The following is a 15337-nucleotide window of genomic DNA, read 5'->3' as shown; positions in this document are numbered from 1 at the left end:
ACAGCTGGGATGACTTCTTATTAATAAAGCTATCAATTAAAATAGTTACTGACAACTAAGCACAGATCTCACTTATCATAACTAATAACACTTTGTAACTTATTTTACCAAAGTAGGCAGAACAAAGCTTTGACTGAGCCATTCCAAGCCAACTCTCAGCTTCTTGGTGCCACCCCACTCCTAAGGCAATATTACCATTCAAATGTTAGTCAATAACTCCATGCTCAGCAACAGTTTGGGTCAGACACCTACATATGCCTCATTGCTATAGATGAATTGAATACAGCTTGTATTACAGCTATCAGGCTTTTAAATGCTAATGAAAAAGGGTGATATTACAAAGCCGGCCAAGAGAAGAATTGAATCAGACTTCCCAATTCCTAACATTCAGTCTAAACATCATCTTATTGCTTATCTGAGTCTAATAACTCTGTAAATATACCAGAAAGTGAGATAATTATACTTGGGAAGATTCAGAGAAATCCACCAAGTACAGTACCGACCAATGAAGGCTTTTTTTTCCTGCAAGCACCTGGTCCCATTCCCTGCTCTAAATCTGTGGAAAAGGGATTTGTCAGGACTTCTGTCTCCCACAAGCCCATATCAGAACAAGTAAGCAGGTCTACCTGTCCCTGTTTGCTTCAACAACAGCTTTTAGGAGAAGATGCAGGTTTCTTTAACTGTGATGGTAAATCAAAAGAAGTTGTATGTTTGATGGCTGCTTCTGGCTCCTTGGGAACAGAAGACACAGTAGGAAGTGCCAAATCTTCCACAAACACATCAGCCTGCTCTCCTGCTCCTGAGTGCATCTGGCCAAAGGATGAGAACAGCTGCGTGCTGAGGCACCCAGTAACTGGAGGCAAACATCAATGGAGGGCTAACCCAGGCTAATCCTTGCCCATGTGGATGAATGACATCTATCAACAGGTGCATTGAGATGACTAGCAGGAATGGGAACATAAAGCTATAAGCACGCAGCTTCCTTTATGACCATGTTGCTGCTTTCATAAAATAGCTGCTTCTACAACATAAGGCTCACAATATAGGGATGCTAAAGCACTCAACTGATGATAATCTCAGCACTTCGTTCACCATAAATAAACAGGTTTGGTTAGCAAGTACGAAGCTTACAGAGAAAAGCTGGCAGCTGAGATTTTGCAACTCATTGAGTGCACCTGTAGGAGTAATGCAGACCTAGAGCAGCGATGCAGTGAGCTTTTTTTTGTTGAAAAGAGATTAAATTTTAATACAACAAAGAGAAAGCGGAACCCACAGTCCATTGTGTGAGATTGCTGTAGCAATTTGGTTTACCTTTTCCATCTTAAATGTAGCTCTTTCATATTGTTGCTTTCCGAGGTACAAGTGAGATGCTGGAATTGTCTGTATCACTCCGTGATTCTCTGGGGACACATTAGAGAAGGCTTTGGTAATCAGCTCCACTGAAAAGTAAATGGAAGCATCTTGGAGTCACTATTATATTATAAAGGAGCCACAGTTTAGCAAGACTGGAATTACTTTATTAAACAGAAAAACACAGTCTATCTAGTAATTCTACCTGTTTTAAAATTCAGTCATTATCTGAAATAGTATTTCCTTTGTTAATTAGAATATTTTAAGGCGTCTAGGGAGAATTAAGTATTGCTTTTCCTATTTTTCGGTTAACCTCAAGCTATCCCATTTCCTTCTTCGTGACTTGATTGTAAAGGATATCATATAAAATTTATCTTGAAAATAAAATGAAAATAAAACTAAGAAGTGTTTGCTTGAGCATTTGCACCAGGTAAGACTACAGCATGCCTGCAACTGCAGCTAATGGAAGTACATTTATGATCAGCGCGATTACCTCACGTTATCTATTGCCATTTGGTTCATCTTGACCTAACCATAAACAAATACAGAGGGACTCTGACCTGTTAGTAAGGCTTCTAAATCCCACAGCAACTCAAGAAAATAAATAAATACACAGCCAACCCTCTCTGCATACACAAATCAGATGTCAGGATGCTACCTGGAGGATGGGATACTTCCCAAGACAAAGGACATATGCTTCCATGGAAAATGCAGCCCTACATATAGCATGAGCTTTTGAAGTGCTGGATTTAAATTTGATGCATATTCAGAATACAGCCATTAAAATGAAAATGAATTATCCAACTCTTACAATCCGGAAAACTTAAGAGAGGTTACAATTGAGTATTTGTATCTTATTTAGCCCAGCTGAATAAGCAGTGTTAGCAAGGTGGAAGCTTATATCAACACAAAAGCCCATGCATTTTTATTAGTATTAGGAAGGGGAACTGAGGCCATGACAGCAAAGCTTTCATTATAGCCAAGTCGCTGCTTTTAAAGAATAGCTTCTTCTGTAACATGATGTTCATAACAAAAGGGTTGCTAATGCACTCAATTGATGCAACACTCAACACTTCATTTGTAATAAGAAGGTTTGAGTAACAAGTACAAGGGTTTAAACAGAAGGCAAACAGCAGCAGCACAGACCAAGCCACTCTGGTTTGCTTTTCAGGCATTCATTCCTCTCCTTTAACTCTACATTTACACTTTACTACATCCTACATGTTCCAGGTAGGATAAAGTAGCTCTTGCATGTCTTGTCTGCACCTTTTTCTGCCAAAAAGCCGGGAAATTCCAATTCTTTCTCACTTTCTGCCCCACACTTATGTCTTTAAACTTAGCACTTCTTTCTCACAAGGGGCTTTTCCTAACCTCTTGCTCCTATCAAACACATAAATAAAATCAATGGCAGAAGCATGAGCTTTTCAAGCACTGGAAGAGGAAAGCTATGAATTTCCTGTCATCAGCAGCTGTTGAGACTTGGCTCACCATACACCAAGCATGATCATTTTCAGTTGAAGTCAGCTAAATCTTATTCCCACATTCATGAATGTATATATACCATCCCACACCATCATTTTGTTTGGTTTCAGCTAGAAATCAGACTTTCTAGTTTTCTTCTGTGCTAAGAAATTAAGGAAAAAAAAAAAAAACCAGAATGGGACACACTATTTCCAATATTATTTTGATGTTCCAGTGCACACTGCAAGCTTGCTCAGCTGTCACACTCAGCTGGGTAGCAAAACACACTCTGCACGTTATCAAATATTGGAAGCTTTCAAGCCTTGATAGAAATGTTGCAGCTGACAAATGACCGAATCTACCTGGCCAATGGCCAGCCCCAGCTCTGCTGGATGGCGCGCTTCCTAGGAGGAGCAGCAAGAGCCAGCTTTATTGCTTGAGACATTTCCCAGGCATTTCATTTCTTTGACAAGCCAACTACTCGTCCCAAACTTCAGAGCTTAACCAAACTGCACCTGTATTAGGTGGAACAGGATGTTTCAGTGTTTTGCAATTCCCATTAAGTCCACAAGCACGTTCGCTCCCGGCACTGCTTCATTTACGCGTTGTGCAGCCTGGATTGCTGACAAACCCAGAGTTGGGTAAAACTCTTCAAACAGCCAGAACAGCAGTGTGGTAAATTCTCCTTCGTGGGGTACATTCAGAGTATTCATTCACTGCACAGGAACAGGGCACAGAAGCAGCAAAGAATATAACGAATAAAGTAAGGACCAAAAGGTAGCTAATATTAGATGCAATAGATTGCAGGTTAAAACGCACCTGACATTTTGTCAAAGCAAACCACCGTCTCCTATAAAGGAGTTCTTGTATCGTTTTTAAATTCTAATGATTTGCCTAGAACAAAAGATCAGTATAAAGTAAAAAAAAAAGAAGAAAAAAAAATCAATTATTTGCTACAGATGGCCACTGGAATCAGCAGCAGCTGTGATATGGATGGGGAGATTACAGCGATATGGCATTTTCCCCATCTTGTTAGTTAGAGATTATACCGTATTAGATGATATTAAGAGGGTGGAGGGAACAAGGGCCCAGCTAAGACAGTGATGTATAGGGGAGTCGGATGAGCTAATTTTAGGCCATTTAAGCTCAGAAACTGGCAGCAATTTCTTCCTGAGAACTCAGTTAAAACTAATTTACCTTGAATCATGTGCTTCGCTCATCCTGCAGATCACCAAAATGTAAAACTATCAGGCACTTAGAGGATGAAAAAATACCATGCTAGTTCCTGCAGGTTACATAAAAACGCTTTTAGAAGCTGTAATGCCAAGAGGACATGACTTGCATTTTTAGACTTACAAACGCTCTTCCAAAGTAATTAAAAATGACATGCCCTATTAAATCACTTATAACAGACTATAACAAAGCATATGATGCAGAGTTTGCTTGAAGAAACCAATTATGCAGTACAGCTCCGTACAAGACCAAAGCTTCAAAGCAATTTTCAGATTTCATGGATTACATATGCTGCAGAAAGGGATTTTTTTTTTAAGTACAAAGAAAATGCACTGAAAATATGATACAATATTTTGCACTTCATTCTTTTTGTTCTTGTTACTCTCAATAAGAAGTCTATTACATATCTTATCTCCGGCACAAATATTCACAAATGAGAGGGGAACACTTTGAAAAGTACAGACCTTTCTTTGTACCCAACTTTGGTGTAAGTAAAGCAGAGATACTAATTAAATGATGGGTGGCATACAGCTGTGGTGTTGCACACATATTCCTGCCAAAGAATGCTACTGATAGAATTCAGGTGTAGGACAAACTTCAAGTCTTTGCAATGCAGTTACTCCAATATACTTGAAAGTCCACAGGTTCTAATAGCACGTACCATATGAAACATTTAAGGTTTTTTTTTTCCCCCACTCTCTCTGCTAAGCAAAACATTTTGGATGTACTTAAGGTCTTTCTTCTAAATTATTTTCTAAGGAGCCCCTCATATAGAAACATTGTCCTGAAGGAATCACATCCAATTCCTTGAAATTCAACCAAATGTTTCACCTCCACATCAACACTTGTAAAGTATCTGCACTGTGCCTACTGATGCTCCATTCAAAGATCCAAAGATGAACAGAAATGAAATATTTGGGTGGAAAAGGAGATGCGTGAGACCCCTGGCAAATCTAATCGCATATTGGGAATAATTCATAAGGGAGATAAAGAATACTTCCATCTCCAATTGTTTTGCTGATAATAGCAATAGAGAGCAGACACATCACAGGATAAAGAAGGAATTGTTGTAATGACAAAAAGATTAGAAGGTGATGTTGGCTTTTAGCCAGAAGGCCTGTTAAATCTGTAAAGAAGTCTCAAATTGCCCAAGACTGTAGCAATTTATTTTTCCTTTAAATAATGAAAGATCTTGCCTTTTCCTGATAATAATCACAACAAAAATCAAAGACTCTTAATATTTTTTCAGTATTTAATGTTGGTTTTGACAGTAAATATCAGACACTCATTGCTATTAGTGGAGATGAATTCTGGGCTGCCCAAAGCATAAGCTTATCAGGAACACTTCCACTCAGACCTCTGAGAGGTGTAAGTTTATGGGAGATGACAGGCAATTAAAAGCACTGAGACCTTATCATAAAGAGTAGAGATAATAATTGAAAAATACAAACATGTTTGAGTTGGGGCACACTGAGATCAGTTGCTGAACAGCCAAACGCCTTCATCAGCAAAGCTGCGTAATCTGCTGTTTGTCCCAGTCAATGAATCCTGGACATCCTTTCATAAGAACGGTTTAGGAAGATCAAATGTTAATTTGCAAAGGTGAAGAATTTGACTTGCATTGTAGCTGGAGCTGAAGATGTTCAGCACCATATTCAGATTCAATTCTTATTTGCAGAAAGTTAATAACACACACTGTTGGTTTCAAGTATTTATAGACCCCCTGGGAGCTTTATTTTTGAAAATAAAAAGATAAAATTACATAAGATCAACAATTCCAACACCTGTTCCTCTGCCTGCACCATCTTGTAAAGACTAGAAGTAATACCGGAGCTACAAGGTTAATACCGGGTAGTTCCCAACTCAGTAAAAACTTTTGGATTACTGTGATTTTTTAAATTTTATTTTTATTTTCTAAGATGCTTGGGCTGGTTTTTGACAAAGAGACGTGTCAGTTGATGGCAGTACTCCTACTGCATTACAGTTAGCATACACGCTACAGTGAAATACATAAAGTGCGTTATAAAAGTCTTATTGATCCTCTTTTACAACAGCAATAGAACTTTCTCCTATCGGTGATTTATCCCATCTTCCCAAATCCAAGTGAATAACTCAGAACTCACTGCTACGTGCTGAAATGACAACATGAAGAATAGCTGTGGTGCATAAAAGCATCTAAGAATTATTACTTGGCCTTTGAAACCAAATGCCCTAATCATCTAGAGTCCAATCCATGATTCTCAGAAAGCTTTTAAACATTCGTTGTATGCTTCAAAGAGTTACATCTCAGGAATTTCCAATGCAAGTCCTTGAATTCCCTATACTGGCAGTATTCAATTCCCAAAGATATAAAATTAACTTGGCTGCATTTTAATAGATTTTCAAATCTGGACATTTTTATGCACCAAAAAAGATAGCTTTAGATTGAGTATTATCTGTTTAATGTGTGAAGACTATTAGTGTAATGTGAGATAAGGAGAATTCTCCCATATCTGGCTGATCTATAATCAGAACTGGATTACAGCTTTTAGGACAGACAGGCAAGACTGGAAAGTGTGCAAAAAACTACAAAGCATCTCCACTCCTCTACTGATTCTAAAGCTCTCCCAGATTCTGCATAGACAGCCTGAGGAAATAGCTCCCTTAAGATGCAAGATGTTCTCTTACATTTATGACACTAATTTCTCTTGTAATGAGATCATAACCAGGTAGAACACAATGAGCATCAACACAAGTGACTATGATTTTGAATGAGCAGATCTCTTCAGACTTATATAAAGTGCCTTTTTAAACTTGGTCCAACACTTAGTAAGCAACTCATCTGTGTGAGTAAACAACATATAAGTCATTTAAAAAACAGTGGTTTTAAAATACCCCTCATTTGACTGAGAGTTCAAAATAGCCTAACATTGCAGATAGATCATTTCCTATTTGCAGTGTTCCAAGCAGCAATTCTATTTACTTGCTACAATGAAAGTTTAAAGATGTTTTCACCCCAGGATCATACAGAAACAGTTAGATGTGAAGCCTAAACATATTCAGTGGATCCAATGCAGCTGGCCCAGATGAGCCCACCATGCAGAGTGGTGAGGAAAAACAGTTTCATCATGCTTCTCGCACTCCCAGACCGGATAAGACAAGCAGACCTTCCTTTCCTCTCACGTTACCCTTATCTTTTTCCAACACAAGGACCTAAATATGTTCCACTAAATTTTAAGGAACTATTTTGTGAGAAAACTTAGATGTATCATGTTGAAAAATACACTGCTCTTCCTTAGAGAAGTAATCCACATTGCCCCTTCTTGCCCACTTTATGGACCTCTGCTTTGGCAGAGATGAAAATACAGAAAGGCTTCATCATAAGATCAGAAACAGAACAGCAGCAGAACGAGTTAATTGCTCTGGGAACCAAAACAATTATTAGTCCTTAACAACAGAATCAGCTGGAGGCTTTCATCAGAAAGGCTGAAGCTATTTGGTATCATTTTCCTACTGCCTGCAGGCTGGAAGATACAGACCAACATACTGGATTCATAGGCTTCTCCACCACCTAGAAATCATTTTAACCTTCATAGTGCACAACACAGAAACAGAATCCCTGCCCACTCACCCACCTCAATCCAGGTAGCAGAAAGAGACTGCAGTTCAGGCAGGTGATCTTGGTGCAAAATATCCATCCTGTTTTTCAACCATTACACATCTCACTGTTCATTTGGTGCTCATTGAAAACCATTTCCTTTTTTAACTAAGAAATCAAAAGATTTGAAACGTGTTACTTTGTGGATTTTGGCAAGTTTGTGTTCTGAGTACCAAAGATTATATCTTACCCAACGCTCCTCTCATAAAATACAGCTTATCCTCTGCTTTGGAAAACTTGCCTCATTTTTTACGGGGATTTATTCAAAAAAAGCAGTAAAATATCTGAAGATGAATTTGCCCCCCTCTCCCCTTTTGTTTTAATTAAGGAGACTGAAGTTTTCCCATTGTGGTATCTTCAGAGAGATAACAGATGTCTTGTGCAGGTTAAAGAAACCATCACTAAAGTAAAATGGAAAGAAAGGAAAGCCTTTCTGTACTCCATCAGGACTATTCTTCATTATTGGAACTGTTTTCACAAACTCCTCCTTTCTGCATCTGCTTGGGACTACGGCATATGCTAATATGGATTTATTACTGTTGCGGTAGTCACTGAAACAGACCCCTATGAGATAAAGGTTTGCTGATGCACTTTGGTTTTGCACATGATTCATTTCAGTCCACGCAGACATATGGTTTGACAATGCATAATTTGGAAGCAGGGAAGATAGTAAACACCTGCTTTGCTTTGAGTAAAACCAGGACTCAGGAACTGGCACTAGGAAACAGCGCCCTGTTTACGATCTTAGACTATACCTTTCTTTTTGAGATATCCTGTGGCTTCATAAATCAGAACCATTGGTTATTTATTCAGCACAAATCCCGTGAAGGTTTAAACATGCTACATGCTGCATGAGAGCAAAACGTTACTTCAGGATGTGTTCTGCACGTCTGAGAGATGAGCCGTAGGCCTTTCAAACAGAGTAATTCTACTGTCTGCACTGTCTGATGAACCTCTGAAGAGAAATACCTTGGGAAGAAAGACAGCTCTTAATGGCTACTTGATCTCATCTAAGAAAACAAGAAAAAGAAGCAGCAACTGAGGCTGAAGTAAGGCTCTGTGCATTGATCTGTACATAGCCCACATTGGCATCCTGAAATCAGCGTCACGCAAATCAGTGATAAAGAGGTAGGTAAGAGCTCCTCAAATTAAAGGGTATAATCTTCCATGTTGTAATATTTAATGAATACATTTAAAGGATCATTTCTCTAATAAAGGATGACTTTGGAAACCGCAAGCATGGGAAAAAAAACACAATATACTATAAGAATTATCCTGACATTTTAATATTTCACTTTGCAAATCATTTAGTTTTAACTATACGCTGCTATTTTTAGAGCTAGCTGGAAAAACGATTTTGGTCTTCAGAGTATTAACCATCTACTTACAGCACAGAAGCAATTAAATAGCAGGAGTGTGAGCACTCTGCAAGTTAGCCCACCTATACCAGAAGACCAATAAAGCTGTCCTTCCTAGTTTACTGGGACAAAGTAACACACAGCTCAGCAATACACAACTTTTAGGAGCAATCCATGCTGTCACATACCACTAGAACTACATCCCCAGTGACAGGTATCATCTCTTGAAACACCAGGGTAAAGCACAGAAGCTGTGGTACCAAGTGCTCTGCCTTACTGTTTTGAGGACAGGAGGGGGACAACAGGAAAAGTGTCAGTCTCTAACACATTCACTACTTATTTGCACCCGATATTAAAAAAAAGCAATTCAAGACAAAAGGGCAAATCTAAGTGCCTGAACACGCTCCCTCCCCCTTACTGCAACACCAACAAAGGAGAGCTATCTGTATTCAGCTTTTACATAATCACGTCTCATTACTTACGTAGCTCCTCCCTCAGCTCTCTCTTTACTTCGGCCCCCAGATTTGCTTGTCATGCACGCAGCATTTTCTTGTATGGAGAGCACACAAGAATTCGGGACTATCAGGATGCTAAATTGAAACATCTTAAAGCTCCTCAGCACGTGGCCCATTTCCATTTTGCACGTGTCTTACTGAACCTTCCTTTAAACTGCTGGTGCGCAATGATCTCTTTTCAGAGACTACAGCAAAAAAAACAGCAGCATGATGAATGAGAATCACACAACTAAATCCCAAATCACAGCCCTATAAATGAGCAGGCAGCCTCCTCTATTTGCACAGCTAACCCTGTCTACACACTCTATTTCACATCTTTTACTGTATTCCCCCTCAAATTGGATTTCGTACTTCATTTATGCATTGCTATTAACCTCCTTCTTGACAAAAGATTGCTGTTTTATTACCTTCTGCTATATGTCAGCTTCGCCTAGTAGACTTTTAGCCAGAGTCCAAAGGCTAGAAAGTGAACAAAAATTGCTGTGATTCAGCAATGAAAAGACTAATTGCTTAATTTAGGGTTAAGCCTTGCAAAAAATCACAGAATACAAGAAAAATGTGCCCGTCAATAGCAGAGCAATTCATTGTATTTTTTTTTTAAGCAGGATTATTCCCCACCCCCAGAAAAAGAAAGAGAGAAATCAACATACCATTCTTTATTAGTTTCATAGCACTATTCTATTTATCTCATTTTCATCTTGGACAGAAGTATACGCTAGCTGCATTAAAGAGCATCAGCATCCTCCTCATGTTAATCTGTTCTTTCATATGGAGGGCAACAGAAAGGATCCGATGACTTTGGATCCCACCATTAGTTGTACCTAATCAGACTGCCTACTGAAGCCCTTTGAACTGGGCTTTCCACTCTTAAAAGCAGACACAAAACCTATTTAGCATCCAGAACTTCAGTGGAACATGAATGCTGTTGTACCTTCTTGAAAATCCTGCTTCCTCACTGCAAAGAAGCCAATGCACTGTGTAAATAAATAGCTTCATTTAAATATGGTCTCCCCTGAAAAGTTCACATTTGCTCCTGTTAAAACAGAATTAAGCAGTCAAAGCAAAAACATTTAATGTTAATCTGATGCATTAGCAGAACTCCAAACACATCTCAGCAGAAGATGTTCAGTTCAGAAGTTCATCTGCAAATATTTATCTAGAACAATTATTCTTTCAGTTCTGCTGCACGTAATGGATCCCCAGATAGGTAATCATCCTCAGGGTTCCTCAATCTCGTGCCAGAAGTACTACAGTAGAATTAAGCAGAAATAAAACACAACACATTAGGCTCAGGCCCTAGAACAGATGCAGAGATTGGAGATGTAACATTTTGTCTTTTCTGAGAGAACTGAATCATGGCACCTGTATGAAGGTCAGAATACATAACCCAACTTGCATGGAGAGCAATTTGTTCCATGACTGGTTTAACCAGTGTTTGCATGCTAAAGAGATAGTTAAGCGCTATGTGTAAGAGATAATCATAATGAAATAGGTTAATGCATTGCTTGTTTCCTACTGCCTCAAACACACTGGATTTTTATCACACTGCAAACACCTGGATACACTTGTAGCAGTGCAGAAAGGAAGTGGAAATCTATTTTTGCTGCAAGTCACAAACCCACATCTGTCATAAAGATCTAATCGACTGCTGGTGATCAGCCAGAAAAAGACCTGCAAAAAGCTCCTTGCCAATGACATTGTTCTTAACACATCCCGTTTTATAACTTTAAAACGCTGTGCAAACAGTATTCAATCCCTTCAACGCTCTTGCAATATATGCTTATCCTCAGAGAGGTTAAGTAACTGACAGTCACACCACAGATGTACGACAGAGCAGCTCTAACCTTTACTGTCACTGCCCCCAAGCCCAAACCTAAGTAGAAGACATCAAAATATGTACATTTCCTGAGAAGCCTGAACTAAACCACATTCAGTATCTCAAAAGCAGATTTCTAGGCTTCTTAATTTAGCAACTCAACTCCATTACCAAAGAAGCTTGAAGGGAAGGGCCTGGTTCCGTGATTCCTCATCCAACGTGGGAGGCAGCTGGCTTGTTTCCCAATATTTCTTCTTCACCTCCCTGGCTCTGCAGAGATGTGGAGTTTTATGGAGACATTGATCTGGCAATCAAGGAGCACTTTTAATCACCTTCCAGAGGAACAATGCATTTAAAACTCGTTCCACAGCCAAAAGGAGGGCAGGGATTGTCAAAGATAAAAAAACAAAAACGCAAATGTTTCAAGAGCAGTAGAAATACAGTGAGGAGATGACAGCTGTAATTGAAAGCATGGAAAATGACAGAGGAAAGAAAAGAGAATTGGGGCAGTTTTGGAGATGCTTGTTCCAGGTTAAGTATGGACATATTTTGTAGACACACATTAGAAAGGCCTCATATGGTAGACAATCTTTATCAGGACAGACTGAAGGAAGTTCTGCCTATGGAGTAACACACAGTAACATCTTTGTTTCCCAGACTACTTACTTGCTTACTACATATGCCCAAAAACAAATGGAATGGATGGAGCAGACACACCAGCTGGCAACAAACTTGGCCAACTTAGCCGCAGCATAGGGTTTTACCACAGCTTGGTGGAGGTTCTACCATTGACTGCCTGCTAAAAGTGGGAAAGAAGAGGAAATAGACTGATGAAAAATCCTACACGAAACCAAACTTTCCCTTTTTTTCCCCTATCTATCCCCAAATTCTTCCTCTTCTGCCCAACCTTTGCCAGCACAGACTCCCTTCCTGCCAGTGCGTAACTCTGGCACATGACTACCACTCAGTTACCACCAGCAATAGTTCAGACCCCATCAGATCTCTATATCACCCTCCGCCCACAAGCTGTGCAAGCCCAAGTCAGAGCAAGTCAGAAGGAAGATTACATAAACAAGTCTGTGCCAGGTATCCAGGAGTCACATTTCTTACAAGGCAAGAAGGTGGTGAAACATGGCAGCTTCTACCCACAACTCCCAGCCTTAGTTAAAAGCAAACAGCAACAACACTACTTAAATGGAGCTTCTTGCCTAGAAACCCTTGGCCTCACAAAGTGAGAATATAACTATGTTTAATTCACACATACCATCTGCAGGCACGCTGTTCTGATCAGCAGAAATAAACAGGTCAAATCGATCACAGCTGGGGACTGTTATTACGGTATTGTAGGGAAAAGTGGCAACAAATTTGTCTCTTATTCCTTACTGAACATTGCAAATATATGAAAACCTCCTACTATGAAAATGCTACAGCTCAAACATGATCCCTCCTAGAGCTGAATCTCAAGGTATGAGAGTCAGTCATTCTTCTCTATCTAAATACATCTGCTCCTGGCATATCTGCAGCTTGTTTTGGTTATCTGATCTTCTCTCCCCTTGCAGAGCATCACACTGCACACACAACTGTCCTATTTGATGGTCCAAAAGGAAGCACAAGTAGCCAACAGAGCAGACACAGGCTCTGCAAAATAAACAGTATTTTCCATCCTGCCTTCCAGCTAATAAGCAATCAGTGGTGCCAAGCATCTTGTCATTATAACACTTCTGAGCACAGGATTGCTCCTGTTTTTGCCATGCAAAGAAATTATCTTAAAGGATGGTTGCTATTTTTAGATGCAGCACTGGAAATTGAGCAAGTCGTCTCCGAACTGTGAGCTCATATACCTTAATGGAGGTGAAGATGTCTGGGATTAGACTCTATATTCAGTGTACTGCCAATTAAAAAAGGTCATTTAAGGAGTTCTTAAACTGCCTCTTCATTTACTTGAATTACAACCTTGAGAATAGATTATATAGTACTGCATAGCCACAAAAAAAGTTGTTTGCTTCATTAGATCCACTGTTTATTTTTAATTAAAATACTTGACCTTTACTTCCTCTGCCATTCCTAACAGCTCAGGTGTATCCGGGAATTTTTCCTCTGCCAGTATTCCAGGGAGATTTGACAAGTGCAAGATTTAAACACGTAGGAGCTCCAGAATATGACAAAAAATGTTATATTCCACATTTCCGTTTATTTTTCCTTTGATATCTGAAATACACAGAATAAAAGCAAACTCCTCAGGTCTCTCTGTCCAAGGGTTCTCCAAAGGGAGCGATAAGAATCTGAAGCCTTAAATATTAGTTGGGGGAAAAAAGAAAAACCATTCTTTCCTTACTTTGGCTTTTCAAAGCTTATTACAAAATATTCAGCTCCCTCTTTCGTCTCTGACAACTTGCCCCCACAATCTTTGCATAGGCCAACTGGCTGCTTGAGTTACTTAAGACCAATTACAATGCTCAAAATGTAATTAAAATCCGTGCTCTGTGGAAAGCCATCCACCAACATGATGATTAAGTGTTTTCTGTGTCTTCATAACTATAATCATAACCACTCCTAGCCCTGGAAAGGATAAATGTCACCAATAAGTCAAAAAACACATAGCTTTGCTGTTTGTTCACTGTTTCAAGAGCTAGAGTCCCAATACAGGATACCATAATTATCAGTGACCTGACAAACCACTGCTTCACAGCTAACAGCAGATGCAGTGAGCAACTGAATACTCTCAACTGCATTCTGTAGAAGGTTATCAGTGCTTTAAGGACATGGAACACGCCTTTAGAATTTGGCCAACATTTATGACACCAGAAATGTAAACATGCCATTTTGCCCTTTGCGTTACTGCACAAAAGTGAAACTTGCAAATGATTTAGTGAATGAGTTTCAGAACAAGGCATCTGCTTCCTCATTAGCTTGGGGAAAGACAATGTCAAAGAAATGTAAACCCAGTTAGAACTGCAACTGCTAAGTATCCATCAAAGCAGGTTAGAATACCGAATACAAACATAGGCAGACATTCATTTAAGTGCTACCTGTAACATCAAAGACACTCCTGTAGTTTCCAGTGACTACTGTTGTCACTAAAGCAAACACATACAGAGTGCTAGTGCTTACTACCTGCAGTTACTTGGCCTACTGAGAACCATTTAATCAGCTTGTGTAAACTAATGTCAGATTTTCACAATTACTTTACCAAGCTAACAACCTGGCTGTTACACTTCATTGCACTAGAATGTACATAATTCCCCTTAAGCCTCTTGTCAGAGGGCAGACCAGCAGAAACTACAGAAATTGCAACATAATGAAAGAGGCAGGAGCTGTCTCACAGGCTGCTCAGAACTATAGCAGGGAATTCTCCCCACGCTTGGCCATTAATACCGGGCCTACAATTTATTTATGTTTTTAAGTAATGCATTCACAAAGCACAAGAGGTTTGAACAGTGCCAGGCAAAAGAGTATTTTGAGAATGTAATGCAACAAAGCTCTAATACTCGAGCAAACTGACACTTGAGCATTACATGATAGAGTTCCTTTCCAGAAGTAGATTCCATAAAGAGATACTTTAGAAAAGACTGAAGGAGGAAGCTGTTGTACTTACTTAATTCAGTTGCAATCAAACCAAAACAACTGAGAAAACAACCTCTACATTGAAGAGTGTTTAGTTTGGTTAGATTTTTACTTCTCAGATTCTAGCATCTGCTGTCAAGCATAACATGTTGGCTCTCACCCATGCCTCTTATCAAAGCACCTTTGACTGTAACACACCAGCCTAATGAAACATGAGCACCTTCACCACGGTGAAGTTCGCATCACTTAAAATACTGCTTCTGTAGTGAGTTAGATAAATTTATGTATATTATATCTGGAGAGTTTTAAGCTTAAAAGACTAACTGTCCAGAGGTCTCAACGTGTGAAGCGTATCATTTCGAATGTGCTGACAGCCCAGGCAAGTTTGACATTATACTAATTG

General features: G+C 39.3%; 1 protein-coding gene across 1 annotated transcript in view; it reads right to left on the bottom strand.

Moving 5' to 3' along the window:
• The window catches only part of CHST13 (carbohydrate sulfotransferase 13), a 69492-nt gene extending 66006 nt beyond the window's left edge, over positions 1 to 3486 (bottom strand). The window contains exons 1-3 of the mRNA XM_015875091.2: positions 3327 to 3486; positions 2572 to 2730; positions 1312 to 1439 (exon numbers count right to left, since the gene is read on the bottom strand). The gene's annotated coding sequence lies outside the window, so the exon portion shown is untranslated. The remainder of the gene's footprint in view (positions 1 to 1311; positions 1440 to 2571; positions 2731 to 3326) is intronic.
• Positions 3487 to 15337: the final 11851 nt, after the last annotated feature.

Source organism: Coturnix japonica, chromosome 12, assembly GCF_001577835.2.
Source record: "Coturnix japonica isolate 7356 chromosome 12, Coturnix japonica 2.1, whole genome shotgun sequence".
In the NCBI taxonomy this organism is placed as follows: domain Eukaryota; kingdom Metazoa; phylum Chordata; class Aves; order Galliformes; family Phasianidae; genus Coturnix; species Coturnix japonica.
This window is presented reverse-complemented; position numbering and strand designations above follow the sequence as displayed.